Source organism: Caretta caretta, chromosome 24, assembly GCF_965140235.1.
Source record: "Caretta caretta isolate rCarCar2 chromosome 24, rCarCar1.hap1, whole genome shotgun sequence".
Lineage (NCBI taxonomy): Eukaryota > Metazoa > Chordata > Testudines > Cheloniidae > Caretta > Caretta caretta.
The window spans coordinates 5,400,236-5,417,835 of record NC_134229.1 but is presented as its reverse complement, the minus strand read 5'-3'; the positions used below and the strand labels follow the sequence as shown (position 1 = coordinate 5,417,835).

The following is a 17,600-nucleotide window of genomic DNA, read 5'->3' as shown; positions in this document are numbered from 1 at the left end:
TATCTGCAGCAGCTGCGCAGGACGGGAGCCCGCCCGGCGCCCTCGAAGGGGTTAATCTGCCGCCGCTCTGTCCTCAATGAGGGTGAGCCCATGACGCCACGAGGCTTCCTCGTGTCTCATTGGTTGACGGGGTGGTCACTCTGCCTCCGTTCTCTTCCCTCCCCTCGGCTTGCTGCTCGTGCAGTTTGGGTTCCTCCCTCTCGCACCCGGCCGCTTCTTGTCTTTCAAATCCCAGCTCCCCTGGGGCAGGGGCAGGGGCTGGGGGGGGCAGAGAAAAAGCGGGAAGCATGAAGCCAGCAGCTCCTCCAGGCCCAAAAAACCAGATGGCCAATACAGAGACACCCACACGTGCAAAGATAGCTGACAAGTGTATAATTATGACTTTGGCTTAACAATCAGTAATTGCCCTCTCTATAAAAATACAACTCATACACAGAAGCAAGCCAGAGAAATCTCCTGGGTGTCAAGCCAGTCTCATGATGGGGTGGGGTGGGGCGGGGCTCTGCCTGCGGATTTCTGGTAGCCTGGGGTTGGCTTTCCTGTGACTCGCCTCTGGCCCTCGCTCCACCGAGATGGTTTGCATTCTGGAGGCTGCCGATTAAAGACCCCGGCAGGAGAGAAAATCCCTCTAAGACGGAGGCCCTGTGTGGGCACAAATGACAGGAGACCAGAGCTGCCCTCTGTGACTCTCCCAGTAATTTAAGGGGTGGTGGGTTAAGGGTAGGGGGGTAGCAGCAGGGCTAAGTGGAGGAGACTGGGTGCTCTCTAGGGGTACGTCGGAGTGAGCCTCCCAGCACGAGAAGAGGAGTACTTGTGGCACCTTAGAGACTAACCAATTTATTTGAGCATGAGCTTTCGTGAGCTACAGCTCACTTCATCGGATGCATACCGTGGAAACTGCAGAAGACATTATATACACAGAGACCATGAAACAATACCTCCTCCCACCCCACTCTCCTGCTGGTAATAGCTTATCTAAAGTGATCATCAAGTTGGGCCATTTCCTGCACAAATCCAGGTTTTCTCACCCCCCACCCCCATACACACACAAACTCACTCTCCTGCTGGTAATAGCCCATCCAAAGTGACCACTCTCTTCACAATGTGTATGATAATCAAGGTGGGCCATTTCCTACAGAAATCCAGGTTCTCTCACTCCCTCACCCCCCTCCAAAAACCACACACACAAACTCACTAGGGAGAGTGGTCACTTTGGATGAGCTATTACCAGCAGGAGAGTGAGTTTGTGTGTGTATGGGGGTGGGGGGGTGAGAAAACCTGGATTTGTGCAGGAAATGGCCCACCTTGATTATCATGCACATTGTAGGGAGAGTGGTCACTTTGGATGAGCTATTACCAGCAGGAGAGTGAGTTTGTGGGGGGGGGGGGGAGGGTGAGAAAACCTGGATTTGTGCTGGAAATGGCCCAACTTGATGATCACTTTAGATAAGCTATTACCAGCAGGACAGTGGGGTGGGAGGAGGTATTGTTTCATGGTCTCTGTGTGTATATAATGTCTTCTGCCGTTTCCACGGTATGCATCCGATGAAGCGAGCTGTAGCTCACGAAAGCTCATGCTCAAATAAATGGGTTGGTCTCTAAGGTGCCACGAGTCCTCCCGTTCTTTTGGCGGATACAGACTAACCCGGCTGCTCCTCTGAAGCACGAGAAGAGTGTGCTACAGTGTGCTACTCCCCGTGGCAGATATTTACAGCTGGCTCGCAACTGCACGTCTGTGAGTGTGCAGCATGCGGGGGGGGCTGCAAGCCAAGTAACCATGGACCCATAAATGCCAGCTTGTATTGGCCTTCCCCCTAGGAGGCAGTACAGCAGGGACCTAGGAGAGACGGGGTCTACCCCTAGCTCTGCCACCAGCCTGCTGGACGACCTTCGACAAATCACAGCGCCACTCTGTGCCTCGGTTTCCCCCCATCTGTAAAACAAGGATAATGATACCGACTCTCTTTGTAAAGCGCTTGGAGAGCTATGGCTCAAAAGTGCTAGATAAGAGCTAGGGATTATTATATTTTAAAAAAAATACAACCATTGCCAATTCTGGTGATTTTATCACCAGTCTCATGATAGTTGGCATTTTTCTTAAAGCCCCAGCTCCTGGAGGCCTGTAATTAGGTGAGAATCTTAGGGACTTTTTTGCTAGCCCTTGTAGATGTGGAGAAAAGCTGGAAAACATTAGTATTATTTATTATTTGCACTATGGTAGCGCCTGTCATGGCCCAGGATCCCATAGTGCCAGGCACTGCACAATCACAGAACAAAAAGACAGTCCCTGCCCCCAGGAGCTTATGACTCCTAAAGGCTCTGACCCCAGAAGGCAATTAAAAGAACCCCCACATTTATTATGTTTTTAAGATCTCATGATTTGGGGGGCTTGACTCCTGGTTTCGGAATGCTTGGCATTGGCAATTCTCCAGCACGCAGGTTCATGATGTGCTAGAGGAGGGGAGGGGGACGGGCAGATCCACAGCTGGTCAAATGAGGACACAGTTCCCTGGTGCTCACTACAGCTGTGCCCACTTATGGCAGCTGAGGATCCGGCCCTGCAGAGTGATAAGGCGCAGCAGTGGTCCCAGGAAGGCTGCACCGTCAGGGCAGGTCATGCCCCAGGTGGCAGGCTGCAGTGCATATCCTTTCTCACCTCTGCGGTGCACACCCCATATCCTGCATCTGGAGATCAAATCAGATTCGGCGGTTTCACCACCGCACAACTTCACATGACTGAAAGGAGGCTCGGGGCGGCTATAGCCAGGTGGGGGCTGTGAGTCGGGATTGAGGGGCATTGGCAGAGCTGTGTGGGAGAGGAGCCCAAGACTGGAATAGTGGGGAGACTGTGGGCTGGGATTGAGGAGCATCAGCCATGTGGGGAGCCCAGGACTGGTACAGCAGGGGGGCCTGCACGTCAGAATTGAGGGGCACTGGCGGAGCTGCGTGTGGGTCAAGCACCCAGCACCCATACACATGAGCCCTGATTTAATCTGGTGCTATCAAATCCTGTCTGAAATTAGACAAAATTCCCTCCCAAGCTAATTAGAAAGAAGCAACGCTCACTGGTTTGCAAGGCAGCCAGGCGGGTGACTCACTCTGCAGCCAGGGCAACACACACACAATCCAGCTTTTATGAATAAGTAATCTGATTTCTCTCCAGCATGGCAACAGTGAGTCACTGACTGTCAACAAACACAAGAGGGGCGGGGGAGGGGAGAAAGGAGGTTCTGCTCCTGGCAGAGCGGAGAATCTGTCCCAATCCCAGCAAAGATCAAACGTCCAACTTTCAAAAGATAACAGTTCCAGTCTGGGAAGCCACAGGGTCTTGTAACTGCAGTCATGCGGCTGGCGTGATTTCAGGGGGTGTGGTGAGCCAGACAGCTTTCTGCTCGCAAACCCTGGCTTCTAGGAGACAGACAAGTCCCAACAGGTCACCCTGGCCAATGCAGGATTGCTGTCTAGTACTAATGTCCAACATAGTTTAAACGGTGTTTCCACCACTTCCCTCCTGTGGCCAGGACACAAGGGCTGCAAAGCTGCCCTTTGCATGCCATCCCCTGGTCCTGAGGCTGCTGTGTGCCAGGCTGGTACTCCTCACCTCCCAGCATTAGAGTAGCTGGCTCCAGCTGCCAACTGGGCCTTGCAGGCAGCTGGGCTGGAATGCATGGAAAATGACCTCCAGTAGCGCAGTGTAAATCTGGAGCGACTCCACCCAAGCCGCTGGATTTACAGAATGGGAGTCAATGGCAGCCCTTCCCTGCGTCGGGGACAATCCCTGCCGGCATTGCTGACCTGCATGAGGGAGTTCCCCAGCCATCAAAGTTCCCCAGCCCCAGACATGATGGAGAGGGGACCAGGCTGTTGGGAGGGCAGGGGTAGGGGCAGGTGGGAGGGAATTCACCCACACTCCCATCAGCTGGGGCTTCTCTTCCCCCGCACCTTTGACTTAGCCTTCTCCTGCAGCCCAATTCTTATGTGGAAAAACCCACCTGCTCCAGCACATGGCCGCAGAGCCTGTAATTAACTGGGGTGCAGGGGGGCTGGCACCCCAACGTGGAAGCTTTCTGGGGTTCACTGGACCCTGGGCTGGATGCAGGAATTGCTGGGTGGGGCTCTCTGGCCTGGACTAGCCAGGTGGGTCAGACAGGACGATCTGAACGGTCCTGTCGAGCCTTGAAATCTATGAGTCAGGTGGAGGAGGGGGCATGGATATTTAATAACATTTCCCTCCCTCAAAAAAGGAAACTAGACTGGAGCCCAGATCCCCACAGAGCGGGGAGTCAGGGTCCCTCAATAAGGCAATACCCTTTAACTCAAAGTATTAGTACTGAGTTCTGTAGTCATGCTTTTCTTCAGAAGATCTCACAGAACTTTGCTAAGGAGGTCAGTATCTTTATCCCCCATTTTACAGGTGGGGAAACTGAGGCACAAGAGAGTGCAAAGTGATTTGCCCAAGGTCACCGAGCAGGCCAGTGACAGGGCCAGGAACAGAACCCAGGTCTACTGAGTGCTCTATCCAATAGGCTACACTGCCTGTCAAAGGACACCCTCACACACAGCCATTTGTCCCACCTTCTGCTCACAGCTGGCCTGAGTCCCCGCTGCCCTGCCATGCAAAGTGGCTGCAAAAGGCTCTCATCCTGGTTTAACAGCCTTTTAGTCAGATTCTCATTTACCCCAAGGCTCCTTTGCACAACCCTGGCAGTGTAAACAATCCTTAGAGTGGATATGAGCGTAGCTCCCATTTTCCAGGAGCTAAACACTGCCAATTCAGTGTCAACGGGCCTGAGTGTAATGGGAATCTGGCCTGTCGCCTGTGTGCTAGTGTAAATGACCCCTCGGGGTGCTGGGCACCGAGGAGGAGGAGCTGGGCCCAAAGCTCCCCCAACACGCTGGGACAGAAGCCTGCGACGCTGTGTCTAGCTCGGTGGCTTCAGGGCAACTTCATTCTGTCAGCTCCAGCAGCAGAAGGGAAGAGCAAATGCACCAACATGGCTGCTAGTGGGCCAGCTGGACCGTAAACAGCCTCCCCAGAGCCCAGTGCTCCCTCTCTCCTGGACGCTACCACGTTCTTTCTTCCTCCCTCACACTTCTCTTTGCTTCCTGTCTTTCTCTTGTATTCTTTTTTCCCTTCTTCAGTGACTCTTTTTTCCTGCCTTCAGTCATTCTTTCCTTCTTCCATTTTTTCTTTCTTCCTTCTATTCTTTGCTTTTCTCTTTGTGTTTTTGCTTCTCCTTCTTCCCTCCTTTCTCCTTCTTTCCGTCTCTCTCACTTCTTTTCCCCTTATCCCCTTCCTTCCTTCCATTTTCTCCCTTTTTGTCATCCTGTCTTTCTTTCTTTTCTCATACACCTCTCCCTTCACTCCCAGCACAGGGCCTCGTCCCTTGCTCTGGCATCTGCCTCTGACAGAGCTCCATACCTCATGCTTCCTTGAACCACTGCGTGCGACTTGCCTCTCTAGGCAGGATGTAGGCTGGGTGGAGTGAGCTGCAATGGGACCTTCTCCCCATGGGGGGAGGGAGGGGTTGATCCTGTGTGGGGCCCTGAGCCACCATTGAATCCGCCCCTTGTGTCCCATCCTGTGTCTGCACAGCCCATAATGTCACACACCCTTAGAGGCAGGATGTGTGGGAGCAGCCGGAAGGGGCTGCACCCCTGAGATGCAGCATCATGGCCCCACATCTTGGGCCTGGCCGCATGTCATTTAGAGCAGCCCTGAGGGTACTCTAATTGACACTCCGCTCCCTATGGGAAGCAGAGAATAGCCAGAGTACAGTGCCCTCCGGCCACGCCCAGTCCGTCCCTTACACTGATGCTGGGAGCAGGTTGGCAGGTGCGGAGCCTTTACACCAGCTCCACAGCGGCCGGGGAGTCCCCTGTGCTAGGTGGATTCTCAGGGGGCCATTTCCACCCGCTTGGGCTGCCAGGGTGGCCTTGGTGTCACTGAGTGTCCCCCTCCTGGAGAGTGCCACGCAGCTGCCCCTTGCACGGAGCTCCCCCACATCAGCTGTAGGATCATCTTGCCTTCCTGGACAGCTCTTTCTTTCCTGCCCTGAGCCAGCTTCCCTGCTCCCTGGGCTGGGATCCCAACAGCCCCGGCCCTATTGTTACTGATGACCTGGCAGCACCTTTAACTTGCGGATGCTCTGCTAACTCAGGGCTAGTTTATTTTGGATTGGATTCCCCTGCGGCTCAAGGAAATGCTCCCCCAGCTGAAAGCGGCCCCTGCTTGCTTAGTGAGGGCGGGGCTCTGGGAGGCCCTATCAAGAATTCAGCACCCTGCCAAGGCTATGAAGTATTATCGGATGTTAGAAGTTTGCTTTTCATCCCAGAGCTGTTATTTTGTTGTTTCCTAAATGGGGAGGGAATTGAGAGAGAAAATTTCTACTTCTGCTTGGCCATTGTATATCACTGTTCAGCCAAAGATTTCATAGCTCTCTGGAGACACAAATTCATTTAGGTTCAAAACATCCCATGGAGTAAGGACAGTGTTGTTATCCCCATGTTGTGACTGGGGAAACTGAGGCACAGGGAACGACTACAGCTGATGTTATAAAAGAAAAGGCTATGCTCAGCTACCAGGAGCAGCCTTTTCATTCAAATAATACTCTTGCTTTTTCCATCAGTAGACCTCAAAGCACATTACAAAGGAGGCCAGTATCATTAACCCCACTGTATACATGGGGAAACTGAGGCACAGAAGTGGGGAGTAATTTAGCCAAGGTCATCCAACAGGACACAGCGACACAGCCAGGAACAGGATTCTGGTCTCCTGAGTTCCAATCCAGTGCTGCATCCACTAGACAATGCTGCTTGTGGGAGAGTCTAGCAAATATAAGAGAATCCTCTACGGTTATCAGAGTCAGAGTGGCCAGTGACAGCCCAGCTGCTTTGGGGGAGATACTGTCTGACCTCGCAACCGAGATGGTCTGGCGATGGGAGAGCACAGCACTGGTGATTTTAGCTGAGGATCATATAAAGTTCCCATCACCGTAGTATCTGGACCCCTCACGGTCTTGAACGTATTGATCCTCACAACACTCCGGGGGGGGCAGGGCTATCATCTCCATATTACAGGTGGGGAAACTGAGGCACACAGCAGGTAAGGATAAACCTCTAGGACTTGTCTACATGGGAAAGTTACATCTGGGACCAGCAAAGCATCGATTGCAAAACAAGAGCAGACCAGGGCCCTGGCTCTTTACGATCGTTGGGCCGAGTGCTCCAGAGCTGGGGGGAGGTGGGGGAACGAAGATTTTATCGTTCATATAATGCAGGAGTTGTACTCTGTGGGTAATTTGAAGCAGATGAGGCAGAGTGGATCACATGCATCACGTTCCCTGGGACACGAGGACAAGCTCCTTTCTCCACCCCCATCACCCCTGCCCAGTCAGCTCCTCCATCACCAGGCAAACCAGCCCCTCAGACCAGCCTGGGTGAGTCGACCCTAAACACAGAGAGACCTACATAACCCTACATAACTCCACTGAGCATGCAACCGTTTCCAAATTCCTGCGGGGCTAGGGAAGGAGGGTTTTGCTCCTGCCTTTCTAGCTCTTAAAGCCAAAATGGGGCAGGGAGAGCAGGGAACTGGATGTGTGAAATAGTCCGAGGGGTGAGATTGCTTTCGAACTTTTTCCCCCTCTTCCAAAGAGGCCTGTCAAAGAGCTGTTCCCAGCCAAACCCCAGTGACTCAGAAGGAAAACAAGTCATTTCCATGGTATTAATAGCCTTTTGCCATATATAAGTCGCTTTTTGTCCCAAAGTGCTTTTTGATGGATGATCATCCTGACTGCAGGGGCGCCCCGGAGCTGAGCATTTCTAAAAATTGCCCCATGCTCCTCACTCACCCACCACTGAAATGCAGTGACTCAGAGGGAGCAGTGCCCCCTACTGAAATACCCACCCTGCATTTCAGGTGAAATGCCTAATTTTTGTCATTCTGTCCAAGAATCCCATTGTTTAATCCCTAGCCCGTGGGCAGACCAGACTCATCTCCAGCTTCAAAGCAAAACGAGAAAGAACGAACCCGGATCCCAGGCTGGGCAGCTCTTTCCCTTTAATGTGCAGGCCTCTTGCGCGCCTGTCCCCAGTGATCATGCTGCCATTTCAAAAGCAGCCACACACCCAGTCCCCAGGGCTTCTCTGCTGAAAGACCCTAGGATTTTTCCCCATTGCGCTCCAGCGTTCTGAACAGTCTACAGGGCGGGAAAATGCTCCGTTAACCCTTGCTCTTCTGAGGAGCCAACCAGGGCTTAATTTGTGCCAGGGCTTGCCAGGGCTGAGCCCCGGCCCCTCTAGGCTGGGGAGTTCAGAGCCCCGGCACCACTGGCCTTGCCGCATCAGTTATGAATGTAAAAAAATTGCTTGAGCCCTGGCAACTAATTGCTTGAGTCCCGGTACCTCTCATTCCAGATTAAGCACTGGAGTCAACCCTCCCACCGGGGTCTTTGCAGTTAATCCAGGCACAAAACCAAAGCTCCTGTAACGGGGAGGACTTGAATGTCCCAGGGCTGGGGGAGGCTGACAGAAGGGACCAATTTAACTGAGGGTGCTTCCTCTTCCAGCTGGGATGGGCAACTGAGGAGGAAGATCCTGGCCTAGGAGATGATCCCTGGCCGACCCGAATGCTAGCCCAGTGTGCAAACCAGCGTGGGACCCCCTGGGAGTGTTTGTTGCCTTGACCTTTTCCATTGGCTTCCATCCAGCTGTATCCTCACTGCGGGCGTCATTCCAGCAACACCCAGCACTGGGAAGTATCAGCCAAAGTCAGCACCTTTTCCAGTGGGTGGGTGAATCCAGCAATGAGCGAATGGCCTCAGGTAACCACTGCCTGTGGGAGATTTGACAGAGCGGTTTGGTTCCAGAGCGGGAGTCTGGTGGCAGCGAAGATAAAACGAGGTTGGCCATTCCCACTTTACTGCCTTTCACTGAAGAGTGCGACAAGCCACCCTACAAGGTCACAGTAAAAGCCAGGCTTCAAAACTCCGATCGCTGCCCCCTCCCTCAGTTACACCTTTCACCCCCACCCCAGTCTCATACCATGGCTAACAGTAGTGCCTAAAGGCCCCACATGCATCAGAGCCCTGTTGTGCTAGGAGCTGTACATACGCACAAGACTTGTCCATAAGAGCACTTAGTTTGTGGCACACTAGGGTGTAAATCTACATGGCGCTAGCCTGCTGCACGCTAAGTGTCTGTGTAGACCTTACTGCCGTGCACTAACAGCTCCCTAGCGTGCTTTAATCGGCTCCTGCTTCACCATGGGGAAGATCAAAGTGCACCACAGAGCTTTTAGTGAGCAGCAGCAGGGTCCATGCGGACAGCGAGGTTAGCGCAGGGTAGATTTACACCCCGGCTTGCTGTGAACTAAGTGTTTGTATAGAGAAACCCCTGGTAAGAGACACTCCTTCTCCTGAAGCCCTTATCATCTAAACAGGCAGGGCAGACAAACTGAATATTATTAACCACCTTACACAGTTGGAGAACTGAAAAAGATAACACAGTATGTGGCAGAGCCAGAAGTTTAACCTAGGCCTCCCGAGTCCCTGTCCAATGCCTTACCCACAATGCCACGGCCCTGCTGATGATTGGTGCTGTGATGACCAGTGCCTTCTTCACCTTGCTTTGGTGGACTTTTAATTCTAACTGCTAACAACTTGTGAACATAAGGGGTTTGTGTGTGTGTGTAGGAGTTTTAATTAGCTAATAATCTTTACTAGGGCTTAATTGCCTTGTTATAAAAGGTAATTACAGCAATACATCAATTAGCACTGTGAAATTAATAGATTTACCAGTTGTATTCATTGAGAGAGAGCGGACTCTTCCAGCCAGCAGCAGCCCGGGCACCCGCTTGGAGATGCTCATGCTAGTGGAAGTGAGAACCTGACAGCAAGACCTTTGCTAATTCGACAAGGAATCTGGTCACCCACCCCTTGCTTAGAAGTGACCCCATACGAGCCCTGCTGCCCCAGGAGGGATCAGAACAGGAATTGTCTACACTGCAATTACAAATCTACGGCTGGCCTGCGCCAGTTGACTTGGGCTCGCAGGGCTTGGGCTAAGAAGCCGCTTAGACATTCAGGGCAGTGTGGACATCTGGGCTTGGGCTGTGAGATGGGAGAGTCCCAGAGATCAGGCTGCAGCCCAAGCAGGAACCTCTACACGGCAATTACAAAGCCCCTAAGCTGGAGAGCCAAGTCAGCTGGCATGGGCCAGCTGCGTGTCTAACTGCGTGTAGACATACACTAAGAGCACAAGGGTCCCTAGTCCTTACCAGCCAGCATACAGCATCCCTGTCTCTTTATCAGTAGGATCCCTATACTCCGATTTCCAGATTCCCTTTATCAATACCGTCCCCGCCCTCTGATCTCTGCCTATAGAGTCTCACTTCTTTATCTATAGGGTCTCTGCAATCACATCCCTGACACTTTATCTATAGGATCCTTATCTCTTTATCTATCTTTATGCCCCCTTTAGCTTTAGGAATCTTGCACTCTGATCCCAGCCCCATTAGCTATAGGATCCCTGTGTAGTGTTCCCTGCTGCTTTATCCATAGGATCCCAGTACTCCGTTTCCCACCCCTTTTTCCATAAGGTCTCTGCACACTGATCTTTGCCCCACACAACATGCTTTCCCATAACATTTAGCAGGGAACAATCTTTCTTTTTTCCAGAGACAGGACAACCCTATTCCAAGTGTCACGCCCCTTTTTCCTGTCTATGAGAAGCAGCTAATCCAGAGGGTCTAGCCAGCAGCAGCTGGATCTGTGCCCCATTTTGGTCCCGTGCCCCACTCCTTTCCCCCCGAGAGCAGAGATAGTAAACCCAGGCTTTCATGTTCACCAGCACCCCCTCCAACCTGCCCTGCATTCACCCCCCACCCACGAGAATGGAGTAATGCAGCTGACCAGGGTACGGCCCATGCTGCTCATTAAATAACCTTGTGGTGAAACTTCCTCTCCCAGAACAAGGGGCATCTATTCTTCTATCAGTCTCACCTCCCCGGGCACTGTGGATCCTTCTTCAATTACATGGTTGATACTGATTTGGTAACACTTTGCATTTCCTTAGCATTTGCCTCTCAGGGCTTGTCTACACATGGGTTTATTCAGGAGTGGCTATGTCAGGTGGATTCAGCTTCGTGGGTTAAGGTAAACCAGAACAAGGCACTCTTACTCCAGAATAAGACTGTCCACACATGGAGTTAATCAGGAATAGCTATTAGGCTTTAAATTCACACCCTCTCTTAATCTGGATTAACTCTCAAGTGAAGACAATCCCTGAAACTCAGAGACAGGAAGGGTAGATGGGTCACAGGCCAGGATCCTTCATCACCAGTGCAGGCTACAACAGACATGTTTGCTCCCTAGTTTGAAGGTGTTTTTATCCACAGTCACCTGGGTCCCCCAATTCTTCCCACCCCCCATAAATCCCTACCCACTTCACCAGCAGAATTTATCAACTCTTGTGAAGTGCTTTGAGATCTTTCAGTGGAAGGGAAAATATTGCAATGAACTGACTGTGGGGGGGGGGGGGGCAGGGTACATGTTCGAGAGAAAGAGAGGCCACTGCCTTCTACAGCATGGAATTAGTCAGGCTCAGCTGTATATCATAGACCCTATATGCTAACAGCTAGTGAGAATTCTCCTCTAGCCATAATGGGCTTTTGGAGCAAGAGGAGCTGAATTCTAGCTCCTCCAAGTTCTGAGTGGCCATGGATTTATTACAGTATAGCCAAGGTAACCTAGGGCTTTGATGGAGAGGCGGGTGGAAAGCGGGGCTTTGAGGCAGAGGCAGGAAGCTCCGCCTCCTTGAGGCCTTACCAGGGAAGGGTGAGTGGCGGGGGAGGGAAGGCAGACGCAGCTGTGCGGTTTCTGTCCTAGCAGCTGTTCTTTTTCACTGCGCCTTTTGCATTCCTAGCAACTGGCAGAAGAGAGCTCTCTCTAGGCTTCAGCTTGCTCCCAAAGCAGTGGCAGGCATTATAAACCGTCCACATTTGGGTTCGCCTGGATAACATCATGAGAACAGCCTCTCCATTGCAAGGCTGAAATTTAGGGAACCGAGTGTCCAAATCCCTTCGGCATTCTTGAAAATCTCAGCCTAAATATTCAACAAGGAAAAGGAAAAACCCACTACAACAACAACTGTGGTAGAACCTCGTGACAATAACGGCTGTCCCTACAGCAGCAGTGAGCTAGCAAAGATGATTTCCTGGCGACCAATGCAGTCCATTGTCCAAAAATATCCACCACAAAATAAAACACCTGTTTTGGTAGCACCTACCAAAAATAACTGCTGATCTTGCAGCTACAGAGGCAAAACAAATCAGACCAAACAAAAAAAACAAGCCCTGTCCCTTCCGCAAACCAACAACCCTGCGAAGTCAAACTCTGATTGTTTCCATATAGAATTACTTGTGGGGAACGGGAGTCAACTTGACCTAGGGGCCCTAGAGATTGTTCATACATGAATCAGCCCCTCCTAAGCATCTTCTCCAGATTGTGACTCTCCCTTATGGAGCCCTTGAGCAGGAGGAGCAGTCACATGGGCCGGCAATGGCGCCATTCTGCGGGGGCCTCTGCCCATGGGGGGATCACACAGATACAGGAACAGGTGGGAGTTTTTTCCACGTGGATACGACAGGCTGGGCACGGAATAAGTGCCCAGGTTACAGGCAGGTCCGGCTCTGTTCGTGTGGAGGGAAGAGGGTCACAGATCAGAGTTCTGCAGAAGAGAGAAACCTTCTAAGCAAACAGGTTGAAACAGTCGAGTGCAATTAAAGGGAATTAGAGCAACAAGCAGGAGCCGAGCTTGGGAATGCAGAGTCTGCATAACTGCACCTGGAGCCAAAGGATCTTCTCTCATCTCCATTTCTAGATCATGGGGCAGGGAGCAGCTTGCAGGGACCCTATGCGTACAGGGGTAGGAATCATGGTGTATGCATCTTGTAGATGAAGGAGCAGGGATTGGAATGCAAGGACACTATAGAGAAAGGAGCAGGGATCAGAGTGGAGGGATCCCATAGATTAAGGGGCAGGGATCGGAGTGCAGAGTCACAGGGAAAGGGGCTGGGATCAGAGACCTCTGCTCTAGTGGTCATGCTGTCCAGACTACGTTCTCGTAAAACACACGCGTGCTGGTGCTGGGGAAACATGGCCAAGCCCTAGGGACACAGGCCGTTCCGGGCCGTCTCACGGAAAACACACCTCATCCTTGGATCACCCTCGGCTCCTCTTCCATCGGAGCAGGGAGATGTTTTTAAAGGAAAATCTGCCAAACCTCTTGCCTTGGAGCTCCAACTCCAGGCCCCAAGGCAGCCAGCCACGTGGGGTCCATGAATCTTCCCTGCTCCCATCCTGGGCCAACGACTTCTCTTCTCTTCTCCCCTCCGGTGTCCATGAGACGCCTTTATCTTTAATAGCTGTTGGATCAGGCCGCAGCTCAGAAAGCCAATAGCCCAGGCTACAGCCCTAAGGGGTCGTGACTAATTTGTACTAGTGATGCCAGTGCCGGGGGTGCCCGTAGGGAGCCAATCACACCCTGCACCACCCGCCTCCCTCCCCAACACCACCTTGTTCCACTTAAGCCAGCTTCCTGGTGAAGAAGCCTAACCAAGCCAAATTCCCTCCTCCCTTCCCACACCAGGAATGCCGGTGGGTTGGGGTTAAGCTCAAATTTCAGTGTACATTTTTTTCCTCTGTGGCTGCCAAGGTAGCAAATTCAGAGAGCTCAGAGAAATTCAAACACAATGAGCTGGCTCTGGATCTGTGCATGGGGGAGGGGGCAAAGGGAAGCAGGCACCTCCCTGCCCCCCCAGCCCAGATGTGCCACACGAAATGCCAACCTCGGAGGTTTTTCTGGGAACAACGTTGGTTTCCTGTAGATAAACTGAGCCCCTGAAGGGCTGATTCTCAGGCTATGTCTATGCTGCACGCTGTAGGGTGTGATTGCAGCATGTGTAGACAATACAGGAGCTAGCTTTGATCTAGCTAGCAGCTCAGGTCCTGGAGGAGTATAGCCGTGCCAGCACAAATATCAGCAGAGGCTTGAGAAGCTGCAGCTTCACCTCTCTAGGACCCAAGCTAGTGAGTGCATGTCTATACGTATATATGTCGTGAGCAGCCTCAGGGCTGCTCTAACTTTCACTCTGCTTCCTGTACAATGGAAAGCAGCAAATACTCACAGTACAGTGTGTTCTGGCCACACCCCTAGTCCGCCCCCTATACTGGAGGCTGGGCCCTTCAGCCAGTTCTACCCTGCATGGAGGGAAATTCCCAGGGGGTCGCTTCCACCCACTATCAGGGCCCTTTATGCTACTAGCTTACAGGGCTTTAAACATGGCTTGTCCCACGCTAAGCAATGTTGAATGCCTCCTTTGTTGACCCATTCTCTTACATGATGTTTTTTCCCCAGTGCAGAAGTGGCCAGCTTTGGGGGAGTGCAAGATCCAAGGTTTTATTCCAGCCCTTTAATAAAGATCCCCCCAAACACATCCACACACCCCTTTAACTGCTGGGAAAGACAACATGTTCTGATACAGTCTGGCAGTCCCTGAGGAGCTTCTGTTGGCACCATTTTCTGCACAATGGTTGCGAGTGGAGAGCTTCCCCCCTCCTCCCAAGCTGACAATTCTTGGAAAAGCTTGTGAGCCTTGGGGAGGAGGGGGTGAGGAGGGGGAGACTTGGCACTGCTCCTTTCTAGCAGAGGTCCCCACCCTTTCATCTCCATGCCGGAGTGGCAGCACTGTGGTTTCTGGGCAGTTCTGGGAGAGGCACATGGTTTCCCGTAAATTACAGATCAAGGAGAAGAGACAGGAGGGGGCAAAGTCATGTGACCAGGGAGAGGATTTCCCATCCACACTCAGTCACTCTCATGGCCCCTTGTGCTGCTCTGGAAGCACAAAGGGGTCTTAAAGTAGGTGGAAACAGCCTCCTAGACCCCCACCAAGCAGGGGGCCTCCCCAGACAGGGTGGAGTTGGCATAAGGGCCTTACCCCAGCCCTGCTCCTAGAACCTGGTGCAGAGCATGGATCAGGGGTGCAGCTGGAGCACACTGCACTCCCGCTAGTCTCTGCTCCCCAGGAGCCAATGGACTCAGATTGTAAGTTAGAGCAGCCCTGAGGCTGCTCTAACTTACACTGGGGGCCAGGTTGTAGGGCCACAGAATCTTGGAAGTGCTAAGGTGGCTCAAGGCTGCCTTCCCTTTGCCCCCTCCATCCCTGCTCCCAAGGCAGGAATGGGGGAGCTGAGAATCTGGCCCAGTATCAAAGGCACCAGGCTCGGTGGATGCCTCAGGCTGGTGATGCTTGGTGTGTATATTAACGTATTGGCTCCTTGTATATTTCTCATCATCCCAGCAGAGGTAAAGGGGTTTGGATGCTTTCACCTCCAGGTCACCATTCTGAATCCAGCCTGGGTCAGCCCACTCCTTCTATGCTGGCTGTTTGGTGGCCTGCAGGGAGTTTATGTAGGAAATTATGTGTCTGCATCGCAGAGCCTGCTGGAGCAACTGGCACTGGCTGGCCTCCTTGTTGACAGCATCACCAGCAGCTCCCAGGACCAAGCCATATCTCAGCAGCCAAAGATGCAGATCAGAGCATGCATGTGTTACAAGCAAATGTGAAACGTGCAAGCTCTTACCCTGGTGCTCAAAACCATTTTAATTCACACATCAGCTGGCTCTTTCACCAGACATTGTGGGCAGGATCCAGCGCTGCCGCCCTGTTGTCCCAGGCCAGAGACAGTCCAGGCTGAGTCACCAGGCAGCGGCTTATCAATTTCCTACCAGCCCAAGTGGAGAGGTTTGGGGGGAAATGTTTGTGCAGGGTGGAGCTGGAACCCATCCAGGACATTAATGGTACTCAGCCGTCCCCTGGCAATTGTGGGTGGAGATGAAAGTGCCTGCAGGAAACACAACGTTAACCTGCAGATGGGTAATCCCTGTCCTGCTTTACAGGCCAAATCCTGGCCCTGTTGAATGGGAGAACTCCCCATTGGTGTCAACGGGAGACAGGGTTAGCCCAAGGACTGGTACAGGCAGGGAGGCACCTCAGTTCTGATCTCACTTCCACCAACAGCAATCCAGAGCGACTCCATTTAGACCAGTGGAGTGAGTCTGGATTCACTGGGGAGCTGAAACCAGGCCCAAACCGAAAGGCAGATCCCCAACCTCACATCCGGGCATAGAATGGACCTCACCCCTTGAATGCAAACAAGGTGCTCGACTGCCCCTGGGGCTCTGTTTCACCTCCGGAGCCTTCAGAGGGCTTTCTGAGGGAGTCCAGGATCCTTACAGGGAAGGGGAGTCGAGGGTGGGGGGCACCACAGGCCAATCCAGCAGATGTGTGGGAGGCTTCTCCATGGGAAGGAAGTAAGCCCCATCCCCTTCCAATGGAATGATACGGGAGGGGGGCCTCTAGCCCAGATGGGTACAAGTGAGGGGCCAAAGAGTCAACCTGTGGAACTCCTTGCCAGAGGATGTTGTGAAGGCCAAACCATAACAGCGTTCAAAAAAGAACTAGATAAATTCATGGAGGACAGGTCCATCAATGGCTAGCTATTAGCCAGGATGGGCAGGAATGGTGTCCCTAGCCTCTGTTTGCCAGAAGCTGGGAATGGGCGACAGGGGATGGATCACTTGATAATTACCTGTTCTGTTCATTCACTCTGGGGCACCTGGCATTGGCCACTGTCAGAAGACAGGAAGACAGGATACTGGGCTAGACGGACCCTTGGTCTGACCCAGTAGGGTCATTCGTCTGTTATGCTCTTAAGAGCATCAGCAGGGAAAAGTCCTTTACCTGCTTGAAATCATTTTACTGTAGGAATGGGGCCAGAGTCTCAGCTGGTGTCAATGGTAATGGCTCCAGTGCAGCGACACCGATTTATGCCAGCTGGGGAAGTGTGGCCCACTGGCTTCAATGGAGCAACACTGATTTACACCCGCTGTGGATCTGACCCACTGGCTTCAATGGAGCAACACTGATTTACACCCGCTGTGGATCTGGCCCATTGGCTTCAATGGAGCAACACTGATTTACACCCGCTGTGGATCTGGCCCATTGGCTTCAATGGAGCTACGCCGATTTACACCAGCTGGGGATGTAGCCCTCACTGAATTGTCATGTGCAAACATGTCCACAGTGGGACTTTAGCAGCAGATAATGACTCATATGAGCAGGGACTGCAGGATCAGGCCCACTCCTTCTCGTAGACAATAAAGCCCTTTGACACTGACCTGGTGCCTTAGGATATGTCTGGACTTCAGTCTGAGGGTGTGATTGCAGCGAGTGTAAACATACCCAAGTAATCTTTCGTCTAGCTGTACCAGCCGCTCTACCCCCCGCGTCTCAGGCGGACTTGTACAGCCATGCTGAAGGCCCTGCGGCTGCAGCTTCCCTGCCATGGGTGCCCAAGCTGCCTACATTAAACCCAGCTCGGGTAGGTCTACACAAGCCGCAGTCACACCCCGGGACTGCAGAGTAGATGTACACAGGAAGTGAGAAGCCCATTTAGGCTTCCAGGTGGGTGTCAAGGGGCCCCAGTGTTTCTGGAGCAAAAGCCACCTTAGAAATGGTTCTGGGGGAGGCGTCTGTG

At 52.4% G+C, this 17,600-nt stretch overlaps 2 long non-coding RNA genes across 2 annotated transcripts in view; both read right to left on the bottom strand.

Moving 5' to 3' along the window:
• Positions 1 to 17,600, bottom strand: part of LOC142069980 (uncharacterized) — a 46,123-nt gene continuing 28,523 nt past the window's right edge. Inside the window, exon 3 of the long non-coding RNA XR_012665939.1 lies at positions 1 to 258. This is a non-coding gene — a long non-coding RNA (uncharacterized LOC142069980). The remainder of the gene's footprint in view (positions 259 to 17,600) is intronic.
• On the bottom strand, positions 11,210 to 13,566 carry LOC142070008 (uncharacterized). Its single transcript, XR_012665978.1, has 2 exons — positions 13,212 to 13,566; positions 11,210 to 12,729 (listed from the first exon to the last, which is right to left on the bottom strand). It is a non-coding gene; the product is annotated as an uncharacterized LOC142070008 (long non-coding RNA).